The 22,113-nt window shown below is 38.8% G+C and overlaps 1 protein-coding gene across 43 annotated transcripts in view; it reads right to left on the bottom strand.

The window, feature by feature from the left end:
• ZBTB20 (zinc finger and BTB domain containing 20) overlaps positions 1-22,113 on the bottom strand; it is a 526,186-nt gene that overhangs the window by 333,100 nt on the left and 170,973 nt on the right. For 40 of the 43 annotated variants that reach the window (XM_068697248.1, XM_068697214.1, XM_068697255.1 and 37 more), the window contains one exon: positions 8,030-8,105. The exons of the other annotated variants lie outside the window; for them this stretch is intronic. The gene's annotated coding sequence lies outside the window, so the exon portion shown is untranslated. The remainder of the gene's footprint in view (positions 1-8,029; positions 8,106-22,113) is intronic. 43 annotated transcript variants of the gene reach the window in all.

Here is a 22,113-nt window from a genome sequence, read left to right on the forward strand (position 1 = left end):
TCACATATGAGAAAAAAAATGAATTTTCCAGAACCTGAGAAATTTAGGGACTATCTAATACAAAACTCTGGTCCAGTACTATTCCAAGAAACATACACATTAATGTAGGAGATTTCATATTTGCTACAGATTATAATCATACGTACCAATTGTGATTATCTTCCTGTATTAAGAACTATCCTGAATCCTTACCAGAGAGCAATTCTCTGGACAGGGCAGGAAAACATTTGAAGTCACTGTGACTGGTATCCTGAGGGAACAAAATATTTGCTAGATACCTAGAGGGGTGCGGGCAGATTTTCTTCAGTGAAGTTGTAGAGCTCAGGAAGACCACAGCATAACCAAGACCAGTAAACAGAACAGGAGATTTTCACAGCAAATAAATGTCTTCGTGAATGGCAAGCATGATCAGAATACAGGCAGAGATAGCTGTGAAGAATAGTGTTCTCTAAACTACAAACACAAGGAAGAGACAGCAAATAGTATCATTTCTGGGGTCAATATCATATGGCAAAGAGGCGCTGGCACAAATCCAACGGCACACTCAAGTGCTATCCATGCATAAATCAGTACCTATAGGAGCCTTGCCTATTGAGACCCGGGGATTTCTCACCTATAATTGTGCTGTATTTTCCATCAGGATGACACACTAATGCAAGCCCACACCCTCACGGTCACCTGATTTCTGGGTTCCTCAGCACCCCTCTCTGCATTCCTCGGGCTTGTGTGATGTCTGACTGCTGGAAATTCCCTCCAGTTGTTAACTGCATCTAGGCAAAAGCTGTCATCTGCACACTAAGTCAGCTCAAGGGGTAATCATTTTATAATTGTTTGCTTCAGGAATCCGGTATCATTTGTTCTGGAGAAATGACAGCCATTCACACATAAGAAGGCCAGTTTTGTATTAAAAGAGGGCAAGAGACATGACAAAACAGATTACCCTCCACACTAGAAATCCTAATGAATGGAAAAGGAAACCGAGCAGAGATGAGAATTCATCTGTCTCTGGCTCAGGCTCTGAGAATGAAGTTTGGCAGGTTTTCCCATTGATGGTCTGATCTTACAACCTACGCCCACAGGAACTGTGCCACTATACCCCACACCTAAATGAACTGGGACTGCAGGATCGTGACCTCAAATGGTCCATATTCAGAGATGACATTGAGGGATCTGGTGCAAAAATCCTGTCACTGCTGGGAATTACACGCCTAATTCCATGGAAAGGTTCTGCCAGTCTTAAAAGAGGCAAAATAAAATAACGCTCTTCCATTTTACAAAGTAATTACATTATTCAGAATTTCCATGCAAACATGAGCTGGAATGAAATTCCTAAGAAAACATTATGTAGACAGAAAATAATAATAAAAAAAATAGCCTGCTGGGGAAAGCTCAGTGAAATTTTGATTCAGTGATGCCTTCGGTATTACTGACACAAACACTCTGCAAAGCCAGATACTTTTGCAATAGCCTTTAACAGCACAGACTGACCTGCCAAGCACTCGCTATCTCCAACCTGGCTATCTTGCTGACATCTGAAGGCTCCTAAACAAGACAGGTATAAAGAGAGGAGGGAAGGAGCAACAGCTAGGTCCTTTTAAACCACAGGATCACTGAAACGCTATAGGATAATGACACGCACAGAACGAGAGATTCTTTTGTCGTGAGGAAATACAGAACTACCAAAACACATACGGAATGACAGCGCATCCTGTCAGGATTTTGAAGACCCTGCAGAGCTTGCATTGGCACCAAAGCCACGAACATGTCAGCAGCGAAGCTCTGCAGATGATTTATTTAAAAATAAGTAAGTATTCTGATCTCTCTTGTGCCAGTGGAAACTGATGAAAACAATAGATCAATTTTGATACTACTGAGATTTAAATCTATTATTTAGTTACAGGGGCAATGACGGAAAGGAGGGCAATAAAAAGAACCAGATCCTCTATAGTGAAATTCAGAGTAAGACCACTTACACTGATGAAGCAAATAGACCAGAAAGTTTGGGTAAACGACATTCATCAGACTGCCCTACATCAGGCTCTGAAATTCAAAATGATTCAGTGAGAGTCTCCCCAGGGGCACTGATGCAAACGTGGAATAACCACAGTGCCTTTCTGTGGAGTCCCTCCCATTATATACTGGTTTAGCTGAAGAATTTCAGTTGGATAGAACAAAATAAGAGGGCCAGGAACTGGAAAACTGGAAAAGGCCAGGCCTGTATCATCTTTTTTTTTCTTTTTTTTTTTTTTTTTTTTCCTTTTGTAGCTTATCCAGGGGCATCTCTGCCCAAAGATAATATATGCTTAATGGTCTTTATAATCATGATATATGCTCAATAATCTGTAGTCTTTCTTTTATTTCTTTTATCTCGAAGCTAGACCAGCAAATGCTCTGATAAATGGAGTGAGATATTTTCCACTTCCACCATAATATCTTCAGGTGCTGAAATACCGAAGTGTTTTACAACTTACTGCAGTAGTGCTACTGAGGGAATCAGTGCTGATATTCCCATGCCTTTTTAATACGAGTGAATCACAACCCATATTCCTTTATATACTAAAGCAACCACACACTAGAGAGCCATTTTCCTATCTTCATCTGTTGTGGCCGCTATTCTGTAAAAACAAGAGCTGCCACCTGTGATAAAAGTCAGAATTCTATTCATTTGTACGCTACAATTGATACTCTTAACATAGAGACCTGGAACAATAACAAACACCACCCTTAAACATTTGCAAGAGAACAAAAAAAACAACACACCACACATGATAGACTTGATCAACAATCATTTCCAGCGCTACTTTGTGCTAAGTTGTGGATGGGACTGATTAAAACCAACCTGAGAGCTAACAACATTATCAGGCTGGACAATTGTACTTTGAGATTGGCAGTTTCACAAAGTGAAAATATCTTTCAAGTATGTTTGCATGGAAATTCAGAAAACTGAAAGTTCATTATCTCCCGAGAAATTACTTTTTGCAGACTGCTTTACTCCAGCCTCGTTACATGCTCGCTCTGATCATCAGCCGTATTTGCACCTTTAAACCACCTCCATGGTCCGTATCGCAGAGTTTTGTACTAGGCTATACCTGGAGTGTCATCCAAATTTTCAAAAACAGTGACTGAAACAAATCAGCATTATTAGTACATTGACTGGGGAAGAAAAAAAAAAAAAGGCTCACAGCAACCAAAAAAATCTGTTATTTGGTGTCTACACAATTCCTTCCCCTGTCCTTCTCTAAAAAAAGAAGGGTCAAATCAAAATGCTGGCAGCCCACTGAAATCTTTGAAGAGACAGTATGGTTTCAGTTATGAGAGGATGGAAAAATGAGAACCCTAGGGATCTTTTGGGAACATTAAGCTTTATTAATCAGGAATGTACTAGCCACATACCAACATTCCCAAACGGTATGCTGAATCAGACAAATGCAAGGGAACAACAAAAATCATCTAGTCCAGCATCTGTCTTATGGCACACCCCCAGAGGTGATTTTCCAACCCACTCCTTCAAAGAGAAACCTCCCTTGCTTCCACAGTACCTAGAGGTTGCGTGTTTTACTGCCTACACAGTCAGAACATGGTTCTTAATATGTAACTTGGTAATTTTCACTGCTCATTGAACTGATTTCTTTAGGTCTTTCTCCCAGTGGATACGAAGAACAATTAATCACTGTGCTCCTGATTATAACTTCTCACTCACTAGAATATTTTTTCTTACTCTCTTTAGTATATACAACAAAAGCAACACTTTTGGAAGCATATATTGCCATGTAGGACTCCTATGTATCCCCATACCCCTGGGCCAGGTAACAATCAAACAGTTTCTGCTTTCTAAATGATGTTAAGACTTGGACAATTTTTGCCTTGACAAACATTTATGACCTCTCCTCATTTCCACTGGGGTTCCACAGGTAGAAATCAGGGCAGAATTTATCCCCACGACTTTATGGATTAATGCCTTGGTACAGGAAGGGGAAAAGGCAAAATTAATTCTCTTTGTTAGTGCTGAAACAATTCCTCAGTGGCAGTCAGCCTCAAGACACTGATCTTTCTTCAAAGGAGGCATACTTCCATATTTATTTCACATTCAAACAAGTCTTCTCCAATGCAGTTTCTATGAGCCACTCCTGCATCTAAAAAGGGCTTAGTAAACTATTGAGAGCTCAAATTTTGTCAGAGGAATAGCAACTGGGAACGTGCAGGGCTCAACAAAGCACGCGTTAGACATGCAATTCTAGTTAAAACAGCAAGTTACGGGAGGATACGGCAGAGCCCTTATCCATCAGGATCCACAAGGATCCTTGTGCTGCGAAGAACGTGGTTGGGTACCTTGTTTGTTGCTTCAAAACTCTTCCTTCATTTAAAAGCACTGCTGTGATGGACGAAGCCCTTCCTAGGCCTGACGTCCTGACACTACACACGCCGTATGCACTCGGGGATGCCAGCTTACTGTGTCACATTGGCTTGGGTTCTGCCTGTTCCTTTCCTTATGCCTGCAAGCTCAGCTGAACTTATGAAAATGCAAACTGTCTTCTGTCTGTTTCATACATCAACAGCAAACAATCAGTAGACAAAACGAATTTGTTCTCTGTAATTTGGAGTCTACACAAATGTCTCTGCTGTATAATACAGAAAAAGGGAATAAAGTTTGGTATGCAAGGTTAATTCAGCATGGAGGGAAGTAGCAGGGAAACAGACAGAGAGAACACGAACAATAAAATACTCTACAGTGGAGAGAGTGACATGAGGAACACTTCTGTAAATTGGAGTTGGCCTTGATACCTTTGAGTGATGGAATTAAACAAAGGCACAAGTGAGTTGTGAAAGATCACCCCCATGAGTAGCTGTATCTCCATCCCTCGTGTTTTGTCTACACAATATACTTATTAATAATAACAATGGTTACTATTTCTCCTGCAAGAGCTTTGCAAAAAGCAACCTCAATAACGTTCACAGAGCTGTATCAGCACGAACCAGATTGAAGTGATCTGCTGAACAAGGCGCCAAGAGGTTAAATGACTTGTCCAATGCCACTCAAGGAGCCAGCATCCATCAAAATTAGATCATCAGATCTCTTGGTCAGTCATCAGACCACAAGACCACATAAGACTGAAACTATGAAAAATCTCACTTTTTAACAAAAATAATGTGTTGTATGTTCTTTATTGGTCTTAGCCAAGGGCAGCATAACTACAAGCATTACTTTGAGAGCACATCCAGTGCATCTCTTGTGTATGATTTCATTGTGCGTACAGGTTTTTTTTTTCTTCCACACACAAAATGCTTTCCCTTCTGTCTCATTCTAAAACAAGGTACATGCTGAATGCCAGCAGAGGTAACTAACTCCTCATAGTGGACTTTATCCTATTTTGGGTTAATTGCAAACAGTGAAGTACTTAAGCACATCTTTAAAGTTAAGCATTTGAGTAGTCCTGTGGAGCTCAAGTGAATCTACTTGCCTATTAATCTATGTAATTTTAGTACATAGCTGAGCTGAGCACCCAGCATAAGAAGAATCAAGCCCACAGACCTTTCCCATTAGGAGCATGCCTGCACTCCATTTAAAAAGCTGTATTCTTATGCAATTGCCTGCCAGATGTTCACGTGTTGGGAATCTGTGCTCTCCTCTAATGCCATGTATCAAGTCAAGAACGTTTTTATACCAGTTGAAAATTTGGCCTCTTTTATATTAAGCTGTTACTTCAGAGACATCCACACACTAAAACAAGGTTTCTACCCTTGAATTAAAGAACTCCAATTAAAACAAAACAAAACAAAACAAACAAACAAAAAAGCAAAACAACACACCAGAAAATTACCAGAGCACGGCTTGCTTTTTCTTCATACAGTCTTCAGGTTAATACAGGGAACCCATACTTGAATTCACTTCATTGAAGATCTCAGAATTAGAGACACCTGACTACAGTGAACATATGTAAGAAAAATCTTAAGCGTACTTCTGTTTATAATGAGGGTGTCCCATAGTTAGGTAGACATGAGGTACAGCAAGAATCACAGCCTCATTTTACAGCATACGTGTGCATACATAAAAATTCTCCCTCCTTATTCGTCTCTATTACAGGCTGCATGCCAAGGACAGAAAACATCAGAAAAAAAACACAAACAACATGACAAGAAACTCAAAGATTAGACACTTGGACACCTCTATGTCATGGAATGGAAAGAAGAACTGGGCTGAACAGAAGAGATTTGGTGTCATGAACCCATACTCCATTCACAGTTTCACTTCTAATTTACCCTGCTCAACATTTCTGCCTTGATTTATTTGCCACCCTTGAGAAGATAAATGCTTGTATTTTTCCTGCACGTGAGTTCTACACTTGTGTATTTATTCCTCCTCAAAAGCTTAGACTGTCATCTCCTCCCTGACTGAAAAAGCCCATTCCAGCCAGCAGCATCCATCAGGCCCTTATATTGCTACCTGGTGTTTTGCCTTAGGGCTGTCTGCACAGGACTTACTGACCATCTGGATCCTATGGATTCAAAGAACATGCTTTAATTCACTCCTTGCTCTGCTGTTGCATTTTGGAAAGAGAAATACTATTACTTTCCAATAAAAATTATCCTGGTCGTTCACACAAAATTTCAAGACAACTTTGAAACTCAGTACTCCCAGATTCACAAGTGTCCCCTAACTTTTCCCCCCCATCCCTAACGCCTCCCCTTAAATTGTTGCTGGACCCAACAGACCCATTAATGTGTTCAGTTTAGGCCACTGGTTTAATTGTAAGGTTAACCTCTCACGGCCAGGGAAGCTGCTCGTGGCAGATATTCAGCAACGATGAGCAGAAAATGTTAAATACAATTCACTGGCCACAGCCTGCAGTTAATGCACAATATTTAAGCAACACAATGGCATGGCCCTTGCCAGTAATGTAAAAACACAATGGAGTCGAGCCAGAATGGCACAATCTGCCTGCCTGAGTCATGCTTGGCGTTCCACACTGGAAGGGGCACGTATTCGCTGCCCACAGTGTACTGTACCCTTCAGCGAGTTTAAAATAAATCACTAAAATACAATTTAAAAAAATAATAAATAAAATGGGGGGAGGGAGGGCGAAGGGGTGCAGGGAGAGAAGAAAAATCCCATGGAATAGTTAAAATATTTTAATACTGAAGTACAAAAGTACCACTTCGGGAAAAGTCTCTGGATTTCATTACAGACTGTACATTTTGATCTCAAACAAGAAAACAAACTGACTTTGCTTTGTAATATTCCACAGCTTTGCACTGCCCAACTAAAAAATATTTTTTTCGTACAATCTACAAACTCATGGATTTTTATTCACATATTATTTCATTAAATTCAGAGCATCTGAATCTACTACATTTCTCAATACTGTTTTGCCTGCCTGTTCTTCAGTCACTGAAGTTCCAAATCATAATTATTTACCCAAATACATTTGGTAAACAGATTCTAAATGAGGGTAGATGTACAATCTGCCTTGCACTTACGGAGCAACTATGCTTTTAGAAATAGACTCCTTTCTTGCTGAGACACAAGACATTATTTTGACTGTTTTGTTGCATCTCAGAACAGACAAAATGAGAATTCTGCTTTCATCCATGTCCTAAAGCAGATGAAGCCTCCTGTGATGTCATTAGAAAGTTGTTCAGTTTTTTCTTATATAAGGGACAAAAATTGATTATGACATCAGAAAAAGAAAATAAATTATACTTTATGCTATGAGGAATCTCTCTACACCAAAGTGCAGAAATCCTCACTGACAAAGCCACAGGAACTGTACGTCAACAGACACACAGACACACATTAATCCTAATAATATTCAAATTGAAGTGAAAAAGAAAGATCTATTCAGGGGGCTGAAATTAAAGATCTGAACGATTTAAGTTTAGTTCTAATTTTTAAATAAAACATCCTTTGAACTTCTAAATCCTATTCAAGGGGACTCTGACCTTTATCCAAGACCAGTTACTGTGCTAACACTTTGGATGCATATTGAGGAAAAATACTCACACAAAAGGTACCGGAAAAGCTTTTACTTACAAGAATGCAGTGCAGTTTAATCTTTTTGTTTTTAAGGTGCAGTGATTTCAGCATCTACAATGTAACTTCAGGCAGTCTGAAAAGAAACAGGTTAAAATCTCTTTCAGTTATAATTGGTATTTCAGATTTAATTAAAAATTAAACTTTCATAATGTTTCACCATCCAAAGCAATGCATTATCAGTCAAGCGTAGCCTTTTTTTTCCTCCCTCTTTTTTTTTTTTTTTTTGGTTAAAAGAACCTCTTCCCAGAGTAGTTTGCTATGAAAGAAGAAGGGGGAAAAAAGGCAATTGAGAGTAGTAAAATATATTTCTACAGCAAAAGATCTCTGAATAACTCAGAAAGAAGCCTTCTGCCACTTAATTTTAACAATCAACCTTGTACTTATAATTAAAAAAAAAAAGCATCACAATTAAAGAAGACAGATAAACACCATCACATACCAATGACTGTGAGGGGAAAAATGTTAATTTCAGCAAAACAAGGACATTGCTAGGACCAGAACATACGCACCAAAAGGGAAAATATGGTTTTACATAATGCCAGCCAACTTTTTTTTTTTTTTTTAAATCCGTTCTACAGCATGTAGCACTTTCAGACTGTTGCATGGAGGAGCAGAGAAAGAAAGACAAGTTCCAAAAGAGGAAAGCTGTTTTTCAAGTGTACGAGGCAAAAGGTCCCTTGCACCCATTTGTTAAGGGATATGAAATAGCTACTCTACAAAACTGCAAAGTTTCTTATCGTGTAAAATAAACGTCATTATTCCACTGCACAAAACAGATGATTAAGAAGTGGTAGCTGCAGACGAAGCATTTGAACAAACGCAAAAAATATATATTTTTTTCAAAATACAGTTAGAATGACAATAAAACTCCAGGGGTTGCACCATAAAGATGAGTTTAAATGTTAGACTGGAGTTTAGAACCTGTGGTTTTAATTATATCTAATTATAAAGGCTCCAAACCTAGGAGAAATGAGAAAAACAAAAAATATTGATAATAAATTAAAACAATTTTGCAGTAAGTTGTCAGGATTTGACCTCATAATAACAAACCGGACACCTATACACAGACACATGCAACACAGCAATGATTCATTAAAGGAATAAATCAAAACTTGCTCAATTTTTATTTTAAAAAGATGACAGCAGAACTTTCCGAATTTACCCCATTCAGTGTCAAAGCTATTCTCTTCACCAGCAGCACTCAGACAGAGACCCGCAAACAAATTCTGGATGCAAATCTAATACTGATTTTGAAAATCCCACAGTCCGGGGGCAATTCCTAAGTGAAATTTTATTTTTTTTCTCAAATGAGTAAAAAAAAATAAAATATTAACATAACAAATAAAGAACCAAAGAAACAAAACCGAGCACCACAACAAAAAAGCAATGACACAAAACAGTTCTCCAGGCTTCAGTGTTATACCTAATCCTGCCCCACAAACATTTACCAGGGAAAGTTATATCATGCGATACGCTGTCATACAAACATCATCACACACACGGGTACTCTACAAATGTGAGCGAGCTCTGGAACTTATTTTAAGGCTTAACTCTGTCAAGATGAGATGTATTAAAGAGCAGGAGGCAATGCAGAGAGCACCTGAAGGGAGCGCACAGCAAGGATCACCAAATCTTACACAGAACAAAATCTTTAATGTTCAGATGAAAAGAACAAGACTCCACAACAAGAGGTCCTAGGATAAATAATAACCTTTGAAGACTTGGATGAATTTTTTCTTGAAGTAGCTTGGCAAGGGGAATCATCTGAGAAACACATTCCTCGTTCCCTATGCAATCTTTACATCACGTAACTACCCTTCTCTCTCCTGATCAGCATCTAGGAAGCTACACAGCAGAACAGGGGAGAAATCCAGGCAAAAAAGTTGTAAAGTCCATCAGTACCAGGCAGAGGCACAACCACCAGATGAGCGATAACAGCTTCAGCCTCTGAACTTCTATTCCTTTCTTGTCCTTCTCCTTCCAAATTTACCCCCTTTTCTAACATCTTAAGAACTGTAATGCTGGCTTGCTGGCTGGGAAGGAGAGGGGCAGTGGTATTTGCAATCCAGAGCTATTTCTTTTAATGAATGCAATGAAAAACTGACCTCAACTGAGAAAACAAAGAGCATTCACTGAGGGTGAAATGTATCCCTGTATAGAGAGCCAGCATACAGACTGCACCAACTGAAGCCCTATTCTGATGACCTAAATAGGAATAAATTGGTACATGAACTTCATCGCAGTGAGTTTTGTCCAAATCCCCATTTTCTTGTAGAGAACGAGGAAGCATTTTGCCCTCTCCTATGAAACCACAAAGATACAGCCCCCTCTCCGCATGCTCCGTACCCTCCTGACGGCCGCATGTTGACGCGTTTTCCGAAGAGCTCTAACCCAAAGTCCTTTCTGTTCTTTTAATTGGAAAGAGAAACAAGGAAACACAACATCTAGCATTAGCCTGTATGCTGAGCAGCGGGGCACGGTGCTTTCAGAGAAAGCACTCCCTCTCCTCAAGGCAGGCGTCACCAACACACGCTACGACCCACCAATTAAAAGAAATGGAGCCTCGGAAACAACTCACCGTGAGACCCTTTTAACTGCCATCTTGAAAAACTTCAATTAAATAACCGTAGTTAACACAACACCTGAAGTACAACACGCACAGCCAGAGTGCCGTAAAGAGCTATTTTAGCTACAAGTTGGAGGTAAACCCAAAGCAAAACCCAGAGAAAGCCTCATTAAGCGCAGGATACCAATTGCTGCCATTTTAACCGTATGTTTGCAAACTAAGGAACTCATGACCTTGGGATGAAATGATTTGGAAAAGCATGTACGAGCAAGGAGTAAAAGCAGAGATGTTGCCAGTGAGTGTGCCTAGCACTGCAGGGCAGGAGACCCCTGTCCTAAAAGAGGGCCATCGTCCCCTGCTGAAAAGCAAGAAACAAACCTGCCTCGAGAACAGCTGGTGAACGTCTGCTTTGGAGAAGCCCAAAAAGCTGGAATTGCAGGAATGAGAAGTATGAAATGAGGTACATTTGTAGAGCATTAACAGGAGAACAAGTGTTGGCTCTCAGCAAATGCTTCAAAAACAAATCACAGGAAGGTAAACATGTTTCACTGTTCTTTTTCATGGTTTTTTTTTTTTTTTTTTTGCTTGCCATAAAGCCTGACAATTGTGAAAGCAAAGCTACTGAGTGTACATGACAAGTTTATCAGCAATATTTCATGGCTTATATGGCAACTAACTCTGCTGTGCCTGACGAATAGTAGTGGTCTAGTCCCCCACTTTCATAAAAACCACATTCACTCCATCTAAAAATTAAATAAAAAACAATCGTTTGTTATCAGAAAACATCTCAGAAGATTTCAGCCTTTTGCAACCTGTCTCTTAGCAATAAGGAAGTTCTGCATCTGCAAGAGTTTGATTTACTTTGAATACCTGATGTCAGCTGGAGGAGGTTAATGAAAATCATATGCAGTTGATTAGTTATGGGGAGAGACAAGGGTAGGAGAGAATATAGCACAATGCTTATTGACATCGATCAATTGACTGATGGTGTAAGTCAATTGCTCATACCATTGCTCTCGCTCCTAGAACTGCAAATCAATGCTGAAGCAACTGCCACAAATAACAATTCACACAGTGTAAAATACTGATATCCTTACTTTTGAAAAACCTCATTGATTACAATAAGAAAGCCCCTTTAAAGAACCTGGGAAACAAAAGAAAAAAAAAATCAACCCCATTAGGTTCAAGATAATTTTCAAATAAATTCAGAGGCCAGTCAAGAGACTTCATTCCAACCTCAGAATATGGACAGTGACTTAGGGTATGATTACTTTCTGGCATTTTAGATTTGAAAACGTAAACAGGGTCATGTCCCTAACTGTGTCACGGAAATCAGAGAGAGAAGTCTATGCCATAGAGGCTCACCATGTAAGAACAAACAAGCAAAGTTTGAAATTGGAACCCGCATATACAATGTTCTCTCTAGGCTCATTAGTAATGCAAAAGAATAAATCTTATTAACGTAGATGCAGCATTACGCTCTTGTGCTTTTTAAGGTGAACATACTTCAGTTGCTATTAGTCCAAGAGTCTTTTCTCCATATATAGGTTCATTTTGTGTCACCATTCATTTGTCTTGAGGGGATAGTGTAAGAAAACAAAAAGTTAACGTCTGTGCCTAAAGAATCCTCCCAAACAGGGATGTTTTCCTGAACTGAAGCCCTTTGTACACTTTAAAAAGAATCTATGAGCTTTGCTCATTTCCAGCTCTTTCAACTCGTGGCCATTTATAGGGTATAGCAGCAATCTCAGATGCAGCCCCACTATCAGCCAGGGAGCTGAGCTGGGCATCATCCAAAGCCAGGACTGTGGCTCCAACCCAGCTCACAGGGCTGCAGATGGAAGAAACCTGGGTTTTGTGGTTCAGCAGAGGAAGAGCAGAAGACAACCTACAGAACTATGTTGGGAACAAGAACTCCTGCCATTGCAATAAAGGACAACAGCAGACTGAAGGTTTCTTTGTCAAAACAATAAATTTCCATCTGTTATTAGTTCACTGCAAAGCTGCGCACCCACAGAGATTTCATCTTCCTTATGGCATTCACCTATTAAGTTTACTTTCCCAGAGAAGACTCGCTCTCCATCACAAATTTTAGCTTCCAAGCCATGATTGTTTCAGTTAGAAAAGCATTTTGATGGGGAAAAAGGCATATTTTTGGCTACTTTTCTTCTGGTTACACCCCACCAAAAAAAAAAAAAAGCAGCATCTAAACTGTTTTTATTCAAGTATGAAAAATACCTCCTATAGGCTAAGACCAACACTCCTTGAAATCCAGATTTCAGAAAATCAGAGATAAACAAAAAAAAGCTGTGATGCATAATTGACCCTTGTGGTCCCTCCAAAATAGGTACTGGTTTTAAAGGCATTGGATCCCTTAATATCATAGTCCACCCCTCTCATTTATTCCTACTGTTAACAGAGTAAGCAAGAAGTACTTGAGAAGCCCAGCTGTGACAGCACATTAGTAGCTGAACTTCTCAACCCACTGAAGATTTAGTCTCTCTATAACTGCACTTAAGACCTGCCCTGGACTCCCAAAGTGCACAGTTCAGCCGATGGTTATGCTATAGCCAGGTGGGTCCCAGCATCCTTCTAAATACCTCTTGAAGCTTTCCTCCTACGCGGGGGTGATGATGGTAATCAAGTTGGCTGCTGAAAACCATGATATTCCCTATTCCAACTGTTTTCTTGCACAAGCTGTCCCTAGATCCTGTTTATGTTCCCAAGGAACAGGAACAGTGACAGCATGCAGCTTTCACGAGGCCTTGCCCAAACAATTCTTCCTCTGAAGACAGTTTTTTTGCGAAGCAGCTCTGAAGCTGATATTCTCTGAACATCTCTTGGAATGCAGATCGAGGTCTTCGCTTATACCCTTCACAAGTTACTGTAGCATATAAGCTTCTCCCAATTCTTTTCAAGGTTCATAATGCTTTGATCTTCACAGCCTCACTGCTCCTGTTGAATGGTATCATCTCCCATGGCTCAAATTATCTTTAGTGCATAAAATGATAATACCTGTTAAGAAGCAGGCTCTATCATATAATCACAGCAGAACCTTCACATTTATTCTGGTTTAACACAGAAACTTACATCAATAAATGTTTCATTGTGATGGGTATTTCAGTGTAGTGACAAACTGGGCGGATAAAGGAAATGTGGCGGATATAATTTGTTTGGATTTTAGCAAGGCCTTTGACACAGTACCACACAGGAAGCTCATAGAGAGACTAGAGAATTATGGTCTGGATAATAATACAATAAGGTGGATAAGAACCGTCTGACAGATAGGAAGCAATGAGTTATTAATCAATGGTATTAGATAAGAATAGAAAGAAAAATCTACTCATATGCCTCGCAATGGGGCTAGGATTATTACCATTAAACAGATTCATTAAGGAACAGAAAAAAAATGTAAATGTTGACAGCATCCTAAACTGATGATTCTGAAATAAGATGTGTGTCAAATGCAAAAGGGTATTAAGGATCAAAATCTTAAGATCCAAATAACAGAGATGTGTACGAACCAGAACAATGCAGTATTTAATAGTATCTTAACATTTAAAGTTGTTGAATACTGATATAAAATTTGGTTTTGAACTTCAAAATACAGAGTTTTCTCTATGTGAGCATATGACTATGTCACATTACTCTGCACCAGCACGGTCTGGTTGTGAAACTTGCTCCCTTGCAAAGCAAACTAAAGCCAAAATTGCTGTCACTGTGGTCATACAAGATCATTTAGATTCTTTTCTTAGAGTAAGGATATTTGTTCTAATGGTTAAAGTTTAAAGCTTAAAATAATCTCATACAATGCCTTTAAGTTCTTCTTTGTAAACAGTGTACTTCTTTAATTTTCATCTTCAATTTCCACCCTCCCCGAACAGTCAATGCCTTTTCATTGCTGATTTGTAGTACAGGAGGTGACATTGAGCTGTCCCCACAGAGACACTGTATGCACATAACGCTCGCTGTATAATGGGTAGGTACTCCCTCTCCCTTTCACTTCCATTACAGACCTGCCTTGAAGAGGTTCAGTCTGACCCTTATCTATTAAAGGGCAAGATCTTGCATGACAGGCATTATTCTGAGGTGAAATGTATGTTCATTGCTATGTGGTTTTTCATCTCATTGGACATATGGCGGAGAAGATCAGAGTGATAAATCTTTATTCTGAATTTGCAACATCCCTTAAAGTTGAGCAATTAAATATGACAGTTGAATATATTCAGGATAAACTCCATAACAGCAGCAAGGCATGAAGTTCATCACATCCTCTTCCCTCCACCCCCCCCCCCCTTCTCTTACTAACACAGGAGCATCCTTTTCCTTGCACAGAATACGCAGCCCCAACTTACTTGTGCTACTCCAAGAATAAAGACTAACTTCTAATCAGGACATGTAAGATAGGGCAAGTTATCTTTAAGTAAAATGTACAGGTAATAGAAAGTAAAGTCAGGACTATGGGCTAGGTTTGGATTTCATGCAAGCAGGTGCACCTCAAGTGGTACCAGGACACTTCCAGGCTGTATGTGGAATAGGTTTATCCTACCTTTTGTGCAGATGCACAAATCGCTGCACTTTTACTTGGGCACGTTATGTACTTTTGCCAGTAGGCCGTTAACCTGAAGTCCAAAACCAGCTTCAACTTGCACAATGTCATGCATAAACCATGGCCAGAAGTTTCACATTATTTCAGTTTATGTAACTACCATATTAAGCTCAAGGCCCAAGGAGGATACTGAACAATATCTTATTGTACAGGCTATTAAGATTCAATATTACAGGGACAATGCTACTAAACCCCCCCATTTCATTCATCTCAGAAATCTTTGGAAATTTAATACCAAAGGACTTTGAGACCTTTGGACTGTATTGTAAACCTGCTGCTTAAACTTTCAAATACTTCCCAGTGAAGTCCACATACATAATTCCTGTTTAATTAGACATCGTTTTACAAGAAGTGAAACTGAGACGGAGTTGAGGCAGTACAAAAGTTCGGCTCCTGCATTATGATTTGGTAAAGCTCCACTGTTATGTTTTTCCCCCCTTGAAACAATACAGAAAAAGCATATCAGCAATGATTTAAACCAATCATTGCTTCAGAACAGGAAATAATATTTGAAAGAGGAGAAAAAAGCATTCCATTTACTTTCACTATTAGTAAAAACAACAAAAAGGTTTATATTGCCAGCCACATCCTGCAAAGATTTAACTAATAAAGCAACAGCATAATTACTAAATAAGTTTTAAACAAATTTGTAAAAAGAATAGCCTACTTTTGCTGGAGGCAAAGGATATCTAAATATGTTGCAGAACTGGATTCAGAGACCTCAGCATCCTGCCAGGCTGGTCCAATACAAATTACGTTTGTAGTCATTCCAGGGGCCTTGAGTCTGACTCCCTACTATAAAGTGTATGTATGCTTACATCTATGCGATATTCATCTCCAAATACATGTGATAAAATGTATAATGCTATGTATGAGCTCAGACTAGTAGGGCTTCTGCAATGGTTGAATCGTTTGAAGTGCCAAGAATGAAATTCACTCTGGCTCCATCTGCATTAAAAAAAAAAAACAACACACCACACCCCTAATAGACAGTAAATGATTGTCATTAGAAAAGTTTATGTATTCAACCTGTTCTAGAATCTATGTTTAAACAAAACAGATTAAATCAAATGCACCCCCCTGGTGGTCAACAAAACAACAGGATTGAAGTTGGTCGAATTTTTTTTTTTTCCTGTACAAATATTTTTTACTGTTAAACTGCAAAATCAAGTTCCGACATGTTAACATTAACACTGGGGAAAGGACTACAAGACCATATGCTAATTATCTTTCAGCATCGCTTCAGGTAAAGAAGGAAGAAAAGTTCAAATACGCAATTGGTAACTAGATTTGTAATAAAATAACAAGTGAATCTTTTTAAAGCCTTTTCCAAAATACCAGAAGTGATTAGAACACATTATGGACCAGTCACTTGCCAAGTTTCATGTTTGAAATCAAAGCTGTTTTAAAATTTCCTGAACAACAGAAAAAGCATTTTAAAACTGGTAACATTCAGTCGTGGTGATATAAGCAAATACCAGCCAATCTGAATCTTGGAACATTCTTGATCTAATGCCTTTGTGTTGCCACTAAGCCCAGAAAAATATTTCAGGCCCAATTACTAAGACAGTGAAAATAATATTCACAAATTAAAAAAGAAAAAAAAAAAAAGAAAAAAGTATCATTTACATATTACTCAACTAAACTCTTTAGTTCTTCAATATACCTTAGTAGAACTAAAACCAGAGATCCTTCAAGACCTTTTGTCATCACAACTCTGAGATGCACCTCCAAATACTAAAGTGGACCTTGCTTGTAATTCGCATAGAAGGTCAAAAAGCCTCCACAAAGATCTCAGCACACTTAAAGCACGCTCTCTACAAATAGTATACAGAAGATATCAATAATATAATATCATGGAAGAGCTGTTTCATTCCATTTTACATGCTGAGGAACTCTGAATCAATGCAGATGAGTACCAACCACTCTCCTCCTACCAATACTAAGCAATGCATGGGAACTGAGGAACTGAACCCAAACCAGATCTGAACAAGATCCATCAGAAAGGTGCTTGAAAAATACACTAAGCCTGCCAGGAAACAAAACTCCTAATGCTATTCTACTCTGGGGTGATCTGTTTAAAGATTGTTGCATGTTTACTCTAGTGTGTGCAAGCAGAAAAAGAAAAGAGTGATAATAAGCCAAACTTAAAGGCAACAGTTTACAAGAAAAAGTACAAGAGTTTAGGATTTATATACACCTATAAATTCTCATTATGCATCTGTGTTTACTGAAGACTGTTACATAAAATACTGCATCATTTAATGTCAATTCAATGGAGGTTTGTTTTCAATTACACATAGTCAAATGCCCCTACAATCACTTGGTACAATGACTAGGCAGAAATTTCCAGACATATCCAGCCTTTTCTCCCCGAATCTCAAAATGATTTAGAAGCTTTCTTTTCCCACAAACAAATACAATAATGCTGACTACAGCTACATTATTCCCTCAGCGATCTAGAGATGCTTGGACAGAACTTGAAATTCCAGCTACCAGGTCCTCTGCTGTAACCACTTAACATGAGACCCTCCCTCATGCATTCCTGTCTTTAAGCTTAAGCTTTTATTTTTTATTTTTTTTAAACAATGCATACAATATTAATAGCTTTAGATTTCCTAACTGCGTCTGGAACTCATGTTTGGACAAAAGAGAAGCTTTCCATCTCCTGAGCCATACCACAAACTAGCCCAGAATTATAAGTAATCAACGGTCCTGTCTTCATTGACTGGAAGTTTGCATTAACATAAAATAACCAGTACGGTACGGCCCTGACATTCAGAGAGCCGAAGATCTCTCAAAATAACTGTATTTAGAATTCACCAATTCATTGGTGAATTCCAGGAGAAAAGTTGTTTTATCTTTGTTCTAAGTCACATAAAGTCCAAAGGGAGAAAGTCCCACATAAGTGTATATAGAACTACTTACCTCTGCAAGCTGCTGAAAATCCCACTGTGGTAAGTAAGATGGATACCATGGCCACCTAAACATATTAACCTATAAAATCTGCGCTCCCTTATTTTTAGGGAAACATTAATGAGATGTTCCAGGTGAGTGTCTACTTGTAGACTTTTGAAGAGTAACGTCCACTATTTCTCTAAGCGTAGCATGATAATTCATGTACCACTGGTGGGGCTCTTCCTGATGGCCTGCAGGAAACTAGTTAGTCACCTTATTCTGGTCCACCTTATTCCCAGTTGCTAAACTGCGTTAAAAAGGAGGGGAAAAAAAGACATCCAAACATGCATTCAACATTTAAATTTGCACTGAAATCAGTGGTTCGATCTCAGCTACACAAATCCAAGCTGGAGAGGAGAAAATTCTTACAGCTATGAATAAGAGGAGAATTAGCCAAGATTTGGTAAGATGCCTCCCACATTAATGTGTATCCATAGCAGGAAAAAATTAAGAACCATAACTTTAAGTTTCGACAAACACAGCATCAATTAGCAAGGGTTCTTAGCTTTGAGCTATCACTGTACTAAAAACCAGAGATGTTCAGGAAACACATTACCCTCAAAAGTGATTTCACATACAGTCTGTCTGTAAACACGTTGCCCTTTTAGGTAAAATGGCAATTGGTTGAAAGCCAGAAATATTAAGTGGAAGGGATCTTTAAAGATAGCTCGTAACCCTAGGAAAAAAAAAAAAAAAAAGAAAAAAAAAAGGGAGGCTGAAATAGGTAAGTACAGCAGTAGGGGTGGAGGGAGAGCAGAAAGAAACTTCACTTTTGCTTTGATTTTGTTTACACATATTGTATATGTAATATATATAAGAGAAATGCAAGTGTTTTTCTTTTCATAATCTTGTATGCATCTCTGAAGAATGTGACCTGTACCAATCCCCAATTTTTTACTTTTCTTTGTGCAAAAATAATATTTTTATATTGTCATAGACAGCTTACAAAAGACAGCTTGAAAATCACGGTTAAGGTTACAATGCTGTAGTGGTTTCCTTGAGTAAAAACTTTAAAAAAAAAAATAATCCTTATTTTCCATTTCTGTTGTACCTTTCTTTTACATTTTAAATGTTATGATACAATTTTCTTGCAAGGACAGCTTTCAGGTTGTTGGACACAGAGCATGGGCCTATTGTATTTAATATTGGAGTTGGAAGCATTAAGCAAGAAACAGCTTTTTACTCTTCCAGGAGTCCAAAATACTGTTTGTTATGTTTCTTATTGCAACTTCTCAATCAATACTTGGAAAAATACATATATTGCTAAAAGAACCACTAGAACTTTCAATATGGAGTTGAAGCAGTATGTCACCTCATTTAAGGATTTCATAAACTCTTGTAAAATAAAAATTATTTCTGTCCTTGTCATTACTTGAAGGAGAGAGACAGATAAGCCAGACTGGACAGTGAGAAAGACAATCTGATCCTTCTTTACTCATCATACTGAACTCTTTCAAATGGAGATTAAAGTACAAAGATCCAAAACACAGCTCACTTCTATCCGAGAACTGAAATAGCACTCCTGCCAGTGAAACTCCTACAGATAACTGTTACTATTGCTCAACCTTGAATATCAGTACCATTAGCAGAAGATTAAAAGCTAAAACAATGCACTCCAGGTTTAGTGCCAAGGGTGAAGAGAAGCAGTATAATGAAGTGAATCATATTGCAGATCTCTTCTTGCAATCAAGTAGCACGGTTCTTCATAATGTCATGTCACGCCATGCCAAGTGGGACGTGCACCGAGAACCAAAACAGCAGTCCTCGCTGCTTGACCTAAACCAAACAACCACGCAAAGACAATAAATAGGGTCTAGGACCCTTTCTGAACTACGACTTCTGTAGTTTTTAACCACCTCTTCATAGTCAGTGCTGTAGTCTGTATTTAAGACTGACACCGTGTGAGCAACACCATGTGAACTACCCAGTGGTAAGCTCCTACCCACCCTCCTCCTTTTCCATAGAGATGCCCAGAAGCATCCTTCTATTTTTCTTCACTATAGACAAAGGCTACAGAGCTCAAGGGCTTCACACCTTATTTATGAAGACATCCTTATGTGGTCTTTGTCACATTCCAGTCTCCCATTATTTTTTGACAAATGGGACAAGTTGGGCCTCTGTTAATAACTGTTGGTAAAAATAAGACAAGGCCCGGGGCGGGGGGAGGGAGGAAATATATTAGGTGTAATCTGGCATAGCCAAATGTAACTTCTGAGCAATGATCAGAGAGATTTCTTGCATAATGTCTGTTGGCTAATATTCACTGAAGATCCTCTCCCTTTTACAAAGCTTTATAGCAAATTCTGAAAGCACCATCCCTTTCATTACATGATCAGGAAAGGTCAAATTTATGATAGATCAAACGCTCATCCTCATGCCTGATGCTCATACAGAGCTCAAACTCTGAATGAACAAAGCAATACCCATGCATCCTTTAACTTTGATAACAAACTCAGTTAATCAGAATCATTATGGGCTCTGAGAGATCACACAATGGACAAATAAAAGCTACGAACAATAAACTATCTTCTTGCAGAACTGTACCTGTTATTCTTACTATCCTGCCCCCCCAAGGAGCATTAAAGATGACAGCTCCCACACCAACTCAGCAAGTGCTTACCCTAAAAATAAGGTAGCACTGAGAGCAGATGAAACTATCCCCCTTTTGAGCAGGAAGAGGGCCAAGAAGCATAAAAACCACGAGTAAGAGCAACTGAAAATGAAGAATGAAGAGGTTGATTCCCTCATAAAGAAGCTCTCAACTTTGATGACCTTGACCTAAGATCACCGGGGACTGTAGGACAACTAGCAGGTATTAAACTGTGGTATTGTATGCTTGTAGCTAATGGAGGATGTGATTGCTAAGCACTGACTGTTTGAATATGCAGTGAGAGTAATTAATAATGACTAAGAACTAACCAGTGCCTATATGCATTGTTAATGAACGCCAGCGTCTTATAAAGATTTGCTTTTAAGCTTTACACTGGCCTGATTTACCAGTCTTCCTAAAGCTCCCATCACAGAAATATCCCATTCCCTGACATGTGCACATATTTAGCTGCAACAATAGGGAGGAAGGACAAGTCCCTGAAGCCTCCCCCAAAAGCAGCAGCAGGAAAGCTGTAAGGCAAGCTCCACAGTGGACTGATTTTAATGAGTAAATTATAGGCTACCAACTTGTCTAATCAAGCAATACACTGGACACAATAGGCTGGGCGCTAAAAACCTGAGGAGCACTTGAATTTGTTATAACTGATGCTGATACCTGGCTTCCCACTACACTGGTCACATGTTGCATCACATTATCAAATAATAGAAAAAGAGAGAGGGGAAGGAATTGGCTCTAGCATACATTAGGTAGATGAAAGGAATGAAAAAGATACCTTGATGCTTTTCTTGTCATAGGTTTGCCAGTGATAAGGAGAAAAACAAAACAAACAAAAACCCAAGCAAGTAAACTTATATAGTCTGTTTCTCTTATGGCAAATTTCAATTGACAGCAAGTCATAGATAGCACATGAAGAGTTAAAACCCTCCATCTTTCTGGGAGATTGTTTTATTAATGGAAAGTAAAAGTTCAGGTGAACATCTCCAAACCCATAACTGCCTTTAGGTCTCCTTTCTTCAGACGTTTCAGACCATACTCCAAGCACTCCTTAATTCAGAGAAACATTTTCAGCTGCATTATTCAATCAGCAGAACCTGATCAAACCTTTCAGTATGAATCATTTTCAAGATATATGTTAGCATATCTTAAGAAAATACTGACAGACTGTTTACCATTATCTTCTACCCTCTCGGTATTTTGCAATAAAGAACTCTGAGAGCCTCAATCAGCAATCTGAAAATGGCCTTCATCCCATGAGAAGATCAATTCAATCAATCAATCTTTATCAAGCATAAAGAGACAAGTGGTTTGCCAAAGGTCATAGACCAAATCATTGGTTA

The sequence above is a fragment of the Anas acuta genome, chromosome 1 (assembly GCF_963932015.1).
Source record: "Anas acuta chromosome 1, bAnaAcu1.1, whole genome shotgun sequence".
In the NCBI taxonomy this organism is placed as follows: domain Eukaryota; kingdom Metazoa; phylum Chordata; class Aves; order Anseriformes; family Anatidae; genus Anas; species Anas acuta.